Consider the following 9,246-nt stretch of genomic DNA (forward strand, 5'->3'; position numbering starts at 1 on the left):
TCATGTAGCAGCCGTCACTCGTATGTATGTTGTACCATATAAGGTACAAGTGTAGGAATATGTTTATCAGGACTGTACACTTTATCTCTTTTATACATTTTGCCTGACCCTTACCTCTTCAGTCCTCATTAATTACATCAGTGAAAACCGGACTACAGGCCCGTTTGAGAGCTCCTCATGAATTAGCAAACTTCAAGCAAACAGAGAAACTTACGACATTCTATAGACGACCATCCCTTCCGGGCTCAGCCATCGCGACGACGCCCCGCCCTCCACAGCGGCGGCCCGGCGCACCGTGTTGCCGAACGCGAGCGGCGGCGGCGGGACCAGGCTGTCCGGCACCGGGACCCAGCGGTCCGTCAGGCCGCTCAGCGTCGAGTTGTACCACGAGAACGCGTACTCGATCGTCACCGACATGTTCTGGGGTGACGTGAAACAGCAGACATAATAAGGTATGCTTATACATCATTCGTGGCGTTAAGAACAGCGCTGAGACTCAGTCTTCGACCACTTTAGTCTCTATTCGTCTATTTTTTTCAGGAACAAACAGGAAGTCCGACCACTTCTCCTGTAAAATCTTTCTTTGCTCTACCCACCCCCACACCAAAGGAGTTTTTATTTAAATTGGCAATCAGCAACAAGGGTTTTATTTTGAGCCGGTTATAGGGTGAGTTGCCCTGATCTGAAAGTCGAGTTTCATTGAGCACTTTTGACTTGAAACAACCGACAGGAGTCCGGCGTGGTTATACTGGCGGACAAGGTGTTTACACTACCTGACCTGATATCGTTAGGTGCAAAGTCATAACAGGCTGCTGAAGCAAAATCCAAGACCAAGATTGTGTTAAATGATACCAAGGACGTATCACAACATACTATCAAATCTAAAGCTATACACTCAAATGCCAAATACCGCATGTTCCTCAGAGAGCTGACCAACGTGACGAAGGTAGGCGGATGTAGCGATATCAAATCCGCCAGCTGGAAATAGAAAGGAATGCAAAGTTGTGAAAAATGGTACGCAAACAGCTAGCGATAGGTAGCTAGCGATAGGTACAACACATGTGTATTTCAAACACCGACCAAGGCGTACTGGTCTGAGATTTGTCCTTCTAGCTGAGATTCTCTCTCCTATTGTATGAAGGAAAGTTGCCAGACAATCACGTCAATCAGTCAACGTGATTGGCTAGTATTTTTCCCTTCAAAAGCGCGAAGGAGAGTATCTGATTGGCTGATAGCTGGCCAGCGCTAAACCAGTGAAGAACATGTCGCAGTGCAGTACGCCGGGCCTGTGCGCCGAGTACGCTCAAAACACACGCTCCCCAAGCAGAGGTGCGGCTCCGATTGTTTTTGAAGTGTTTAAGTAGTCGTTTTTGTCTGGCCAGTGGACATGAGGAAAACGCTATAAGATAGAAAGCCCGACAAAAACGTCTAAAACACGTCAAAAACAGCCTTGAAGCCTACGCTTGGAGAGTATACTAAACACACTAGCAGCGGACCTGACGTGAAAGGATGGTTGGTGGTACTCTCCAAGCAGAGGTTGGTGGAAAAAAACGTGACCTTTCCCTTTCATAATTCTTTTTTTAACCGGCATTCCCAAAGGTCTGACCGTTTACAAAATTATATTCAGCTGCTTGAGTAACTGTTTTTGGCATGTCGTATTACCTGGATGTTAAATCTTCCTCGACATACCTTTATTTTCCCATGAGTTGCTCCCGTCATACCCCGGCAGAAGGGACTCTACCGGCTGCCGCAGCCTCTCCGCCTCCAGCCACGTGTGCGTGCCGTTGGGATCTTCGGTTGGGTTCAGCAACCCCTGCAACCCATTCGATTAGCCTGGTATCCAGCCGTAGTATAGCTCCCGAATCTGTTCTGTTCTCTTCGCAAATACAAAGAGGGCAGAAGAGATTCGCGATCTATAATACGGCTGGATACCAGGCTCTAGATGTAAACGTACGTGACAGGAAATGCTGAAAAGTCTTCCGTACACGCAAAAGTAAAGATATTAAGGTGGGTTCACACGTGCATATATACTAAAGTCCGTTTGAGGTCCGTATGGAAGTCGTAGCCTCTACCAGACTCCACAGGCCGTTGGAAAAATAGCAGCAATCGGACAAATATAGACAGATAACATGCCAAGCGAGTTAGCTGGCCGAGGATTATGGTTTGCGACCCAGCTAATTCGTTTGGTAAATCATCTGTCTATATTTGTCCGATTTCTACGACCAGCGACCTGCGGAGTCTGGTATAGGTTAAGAATTTCAAACGGACTTGATAATATATGTACGCACGTGTGAACCCATGGCCACCTCTACATTAGTGATTATATGCGTACACTACATTCGTTAAAATTTCATGTCTACCTATGTATTGAATTCTGAATAAACAAAAGTAACCACATTTATAAACAAAAAGTGATGCTTACATCGACATATTGGAAGTCCTGGGCTCCTGTAGAAAGATACAAAATACTTCACCTTAAAACATGTCATACTGCGAAGCTTCATGCAGTTGTGTGGAACGAAAACCTATTAATTCCGACATATTTGCTTTTCACACTGGAAATGAATTCGAACAATCAGTCAAGCATGACTCATCTACTATTGACTATTTATTGGTTTAGCTGTTTAACACGCACAGCCAGGATTGCCCAACTAGCCTGTAGCTATTACAAAGACCTAGCCCTGCTGACAAGGACAATACAAATTAACTATCTACACGTAACTTCAAAAGAGGCTATGTGTCCATGACAACTGACCTGTATCAGCTGTGCAGTCGGCACCTTCGTAACACAGTCGACTGTCCCCTGAGTTCCCGGGGCAGTGGTCATTCCCGAAGATGTCCGGTTCGTTCGGACACTCGCGATCCCGCGTCTGTCGGCCCAGTCCGCAACCAACGCTGCACTCGGACCAGGGGCCCCAATCCGACCAAGGCTGTATCTCTGTGGAACACAATCAGAACAAATACGATTTCCTTAAAAAACATTTTCAGGTAGTACTATACCATCTGTTCTGTTCAGCTGGTTAGGTTTCCACGATCAGCACACCACTTAAATCGAAGAACCATAAAAACATACCATCCATGTCATTTTCATGTTTCACTTAAAAGTTTTTTGTACACAACATACAAAAACTGATGAACATAAAGTATAAGTGATCAGAATATTAAGAAATTAAATGAATGTAAATATAATTGATGTTTCAGTAACAGTGAATAAAAGGAAGGTAGAATTATGAAGCCATAATGGTAGAAAAAAACCAAACCATCGTTTCCAGTTAGACGAGCAGATAGTGGCTAAAACGATGACTTGCCTGTGCATGTACGTCCATCGGCGTCCAAGTAATGTCCATCTTCACAAGAACAGACGAAACTGCCCCATGTGTTGTGGCATTGGTGGTCGCACGCATCGATGGACATCTCACATTCATCCACGTCTTGATGATAAAAAGAAGTAAGAAAAAAGTTAAACATTCTCTTTGAAATAAATTGCGATTAATAAAAACATCGGCAATCCCAAAGAACACGATAACACTAGACTGTTTCCTAAAAACCCGTCTTAGGCTGAGGTCCCTAAGCCTTTGTCTCTACCAGGCTGTTCGACCAGCGATCCACGGAGCCTGGTAGGGGCTAATGTAGCCCCGACCGGGCCCCGAAGCCACAAGTTTGTCCCAGTAGACTGGCGGATACCAGTGTTCTTCACGGGTAGGTCACCGCGTTTATATGTTACCTGGTCCCGGCTTGATTTTAAGTCCGACTTAAGTTCAAACCGATGCTCTGTCGGGCCAACAAATATCCCGGAAGCTGCAAGGAGATCCACGAGACCATGTAGGCCCACGCCCGAAAGTGCCAAAAATAGCCCGTGAACTCAGTTAACCACGGTTACCAAGCAAGCAAAAATATTTTGCAGCGGTCACTACGGAGGATGGTACTCTACGCTATTACTTACCCTCACATCCTTTGGAATCACTTTTCAAGCTGTATCCTTCCAGACACGAACAGTTGTGGCTCCCAAACGTGTTGTGGCAGGTCTGGCTGCACCCACCGTTATCAGTGGCACATTCGTCCACATCTGGAACAAACAAATGTTTAATCTAAAAAAAAAACGTTGGATGCACAATCATATTGCAACATGTTTAAACCATACAAATGTGCGTGCTTGATTGATGCTCAGTTATCGATGTGCTGAATGAGTGATTAAACGAGTGAGTGAGTAAATAAGAGTGAATGAATCACATTTACAGTGAATTAATGAGTCAGTAAGTCAGTGAGTGAGAATATGAAGGTGAAAGAGTGAATTAATGAACGATTGAGTAATGTATAAATGAGCCAGTGTATGAGTGTTTGTATGAATAAGTGAGTGATCTAGTGTGAATGAATGAATGAATGAATGGATGAATGAACGAATGAGGGAGAGCGAATGAGTGAACGCTGAAGCCTGAGCGATGTAACTCTGGTAAAACAAATAATGAAAATTAAATGATGAATGAATGAGTGAATGTATGAGTAAGCGAGTATGAGTGGGTGAATGAGTGAGTGAGTAGTGAGTAAATGAGTGAAATGAATGCCTGAGATATTTTGTTCACCTTCACACACAAGATCCTCTCCCGTCCAGTTGCCCTGTGGACTGCAGGTCCTGTTGACATCTCCGGAAGCTGCTCGGAATCCCGGAACACACTCATAGGAATAGAGGCAGTCGTAGAGGCTGAGTTCAGGTTCGACAGTGTGTTCTGGTCTCGGGGGGTCTCCACAGTCGCGCTGGAATATGTCTGAGTGGATAACAGAAACATGACTACCATCCTGTTGTTGTTGTTTCACATTTGGTTATTTCTATTCACTAACTGTACATGGGTTACGTCAATGAAGTTTAGACATCCATGTAATAAGATGATATGCGCCAAATAGCATTTACACACAAGCAACTGGATATGATTTGGGAAATGGTCGGACGTTTCAGATAACATCCGCTATTTTTCGCCTGTGACACAGAAGAGATCTAGTTTTAGAGCGAGTTTATATCTTAATTATGAATTGATATGCAAAGGATATGAATTTTAGTATTCCAATAGGACAAGAGTAGCTTCCTATTGGACTTCTAAAAATTGCCTTTATCTCCTTTGCATATCAATTCATAGTTGTGATATAAACCCGGTCTAAAACTAGATCTCTTCAGTGTTTTTTTTATCTATGCTGTGACCACACCTCTTCTTTAGCAGCTGTGCTGACATTTACAATGCATCACGCTGGCGAATATCGGTGAGGTGGGCATTAACTATTCGTTTAAAGTTCTTCAAGTTTCTGATATTTACAATGTCCTTTGGTAGACAGTTCCATAGCTTAACTGTGGCTGGGAGAAAAGTGTCACTGACGAAAGATAACGGATGCTATCTATAATGTCTGAACGCTTTCAAAATGATATCCAGTTGCTTGAGTAATCGCTACTTGATGTACATGGGCAACTTTTATGTTTGTGCCCTATCAACTTGATACTGTATTACCTTGTACTTTTATATATAATACAGATGTTGTTCGCCACTGTACTTCGGTTGAAATCACTGACGACGTGAACAAAGTCTGTCTGTTGCACAAGATCAATATTTCACTCATGATAGCTAATGTTTGGGAACAGGAGTAAACATGACCACACTGGAGAGGAAAAGGCCTTGTGACCATACCTGTTTCACAGATAAAGCCATGCTGGGCATCACATCCTGTATCCCTCCACTCATTGTGATCGTCCCGATTAGCCATACGGATACAGTCTTCGTTGTCGTTGGAGGTTGGTCCGCCAGGTCCCCAGAAACTCCCCACTGGCTCTTCATCGTCCCACACGAAACGTCCTTCCTCCGCCAAGTCGTTCAGTCCGATCCATGTGTCCATGTTGTGTTTGACACAGTTCCGCAGTTCCACGACGAAGTTGCTGGTTTCCTGGTCTTTGGGGAGAGCCAGGCGAGAGTGGTGACACGCGCAAAGGGCTTTGGCTTCTGCGTATGACACCCTCTCTTCGAAAACTCGGAAACATCTGGAGCCGTGCCTTCGCCAGTCAGGACCGCAGGTGACACCGGCCGCTGTGTGGGGAGAGGTACGTGTTGAATAGATATACAAAGATGACAAATTAAGAATGTTTTCTTAATTTGTCATCTTTTTATATAATTGGTTTTTGGTCGCAGTTTCATTGATACAGATATTAACATGTTTTATCATATGGGACACTGTTTTTGTTTCACATCATAAAATATAAACTCATAATTAAGGTATAAAACATGCTCTTTAACCAGTTTCAGTGTAACAAAATGCTACTTGAAACCTCTGAAGGTTTCCAAATTCCAAGTAAGGGCTTTTTGACGGCCTGCATGTCTAACATTCATTAACGTGAGGCGTGAGGCACTGTTTGGTGCATGAAGCGGACGGAAATCAGGAATATATAGATCACAGCATTTTACAAATTTCTCACAGAAACAAGATTAGACCAAAAAAAGCAAAAGTATATTTGAGTGTTAAAAACGGACATTACTTTTCATCAAATGGTGTAGATAAACTTGCAAATGTATGTAATTATAATGTATGTCATTGTTATAAGTAACTGCGTAGATATTTACCTTTAAATTGCCATACATTGTACCCGTTACACTTGTTGTGCAATAAAGATTGACTGACTCTATTGTCCACTGTGGACAATGTTCACCCCTCGGCCGGCTACACCCCTTGGCTAGCTTTTTATACTATCTTACGCCACCGTAGGATCTGCTTGGAGATTAGCTGCCCTACCATTTGAACACCGGAGTACTTCCATTCGCATACTGATACGCTCTTGCCACTCCGAAGGACGGAACCGTACGTAGCGGGCTGTTACAGGTTCACTAAGCAGATGTTGGACGGTGCAGTGCCTATTGCTGTTGCCCTCAAACTCCTTTGTGAGGAAGAGGAAATGTGTGTATATGATAATGATGAACCAAAAACCAAGGTATTCAATAAGATGTTGGAACGGTAAAAATAGAGTGTGGACAGGTCACAGTGCAAGACAGTTAAACCAACAAAAGAATACTGTTAAAAATGAGGAGGATATAATATACTGGGAATTAGAAAAAAAAGATCTCATTAATTCACTAGTAAATGTTGAAAAAATATCTATAGGCGACCTTTTCTTGTCCTTGTTCAGAGTACGTGTTCCAGTTGTTGCCATTAGAGCTAAAGTCTAGTTTGTAACGTTTGACCCACTGGTCGTAACCAGGTCTCCCTTGCGTAATGACACCCGCTACCTTGGTCTCTGTGCGCAGGTCAACCTAGAGAAGGACGACAATTATAGGACATGTCTTTGCAGCCCCAAAACACATTAAAACGAAGAAGAAGAAAAGAGTATGCTTTGCCACATCAAAATGTATATATGAAGGAATTCGAAAGATGCTAGCCGATGTTACTGCATCAGCTGATAAATATAGCACTATTCAGAAACACGAGTCATGCATAGGACATGCATATGGTTATGTCAATTTATGGGAAAATGTAGATTTGATCGGTATGTGTTGTGTTCAGTTGTCAGCACTGGCATAGCTACGCTGTCGAAAATGTTAAACGGTTACCTATTCCGGTGTTACTCTCACCTGAAGCCATTGATTTTTGTCCTTGTGTTGAGCACACCAGGCTCCTCCCCACCCAACGCCACTTGTGTCAGCATTCTTTTGAGAGTTTAGAAGTGCTTTATCAGTAGAGCAGTCATCAAAAGTTGAAAATGCGGTTTTCTCAACATCATCATTCCACCCAACAGACGGTTCCAAGCTGGTGCATGTCTCTGTAGCACAATGACAGATGTAACACCTTCAGTACGGTGGTCAATACAGTATTTGTTTTGTACATGCACTTAAGGAATGATTTCAGGTTATTTGCTGATAACTGAGTCCAACTTGAAAACAGAGGAAGATCAATTTGGAAGCTTAGCATAATATCAATCAGCAGAATTAAGTTATTTCTGTAGTTTTGATCAGTATACAAATATTTTCAAAAAGATAGTGTAATCAGGCGTCCTTGTACGCAGACTTGTTTACGACGCACAATATATTATGGAGGATGACGTGATAAAAAGTTGGCACGCATGTAACGGTATTTGTCGTTTATGATACGTCATGTAAATGTATCATGCAAAGATAAACCGTTGATAAAATTAAAAAAAATATCTACAACCATTCTCGAAACAACATTTTGGTTACTTAGACGAAATAAAATAAACAGGGAATCAAACTATACTTGTCTGACACACTCTTAGTTGCAAATACTTGAAAAGTTGGGAGAAAAACTTCAATGTGCTTGGTAATAGCAGAGCTCGAGGTCTAATTTTACGGGCCAACACCGACCGACCCCATTATTCATCTTAACTTTGATACCATGCCACGCTAACAATCGGTTACAACACACCGTTTGAAACAGGCGGGAAAACGCAGAGAAGACAGACGAGCAGGCAGCAGACGACAGTCCGCCGGCGCCAGCTCATCTTGGAAGTTCCGCTGAGACCGAGAAAGCGCTACAACCCAACCCAAGCTCGTATGTTTCTCTTCGCACGCTCTGAACAAAATTTCATTTGTGATGAACGGATGAGTGTGATAGATATTCCAGACGTAGGCAATTTTTCTGCCCCCTAAAAATTAGCGTAATTAGTGGCGCTACTTAGGCCTGAGAGAGGCGTGGCCGCACGGCACAGCAATTTGGCACACAAAGGAAACTATTTCATCAAGTAGAAGGTTGGTAAGAATAAGACTGCAACTAAATTATTCATGCGACAACAATGTGATGCACAAATATGCTTTATTAAAAACTTGGCCAGGTATTAACCTGAACCCCCCTGGCATGCGACTTACATGTAGCCGTTGTTACTTTCTTGCCGCCAACACTACAAGTGTTAATCTTTGTTTGTTCTGTGTTTGTTTGTCTGTTTGTTTGATAAAAGGATCACGAAGTAAAAAGTAATGTTGCTGTTGACGTTAGTACCCGAAACAGGTTGATAAGAATTAAGATAATCACTAACTTCACCAATGTCAGTTTCCACGGCGTCATGGAGTTTACATTGGCTGGTGTATGAAAACAGAACTATGGAGTTGTTTCTCAACCCCGTACCACAAGTCTAAAGGAACTTATTTCCAGTGCACACTGTTGTCCTCTTCAATGTTTGAGTAGGCTTCAATTTTTTTTCACAGCACCGTACAAACGATACTTAACGTTAACAAAAGTGTTCCATGTATCTGTGGAGCTCCCCTACGAGCA

Source organism: Branchiostoma floridae, unplaced genomic scaffold (assembly GCF_000003815.2).
Source record: "Branchiostoma floridae strain S238N-H82 unplaced genomic scaffold, Bfl_VNyyK Sc7u5tJ_398, whole genome shotgun sequence".
In the NCBI taxonomy this organism is placed as follows: Eukaryota; Metazoa; Chordata; class Leptocardii; order Amphioxiformes; family Branchiostomatidae; genus Branchiostoma; species Branchiostoma floridae.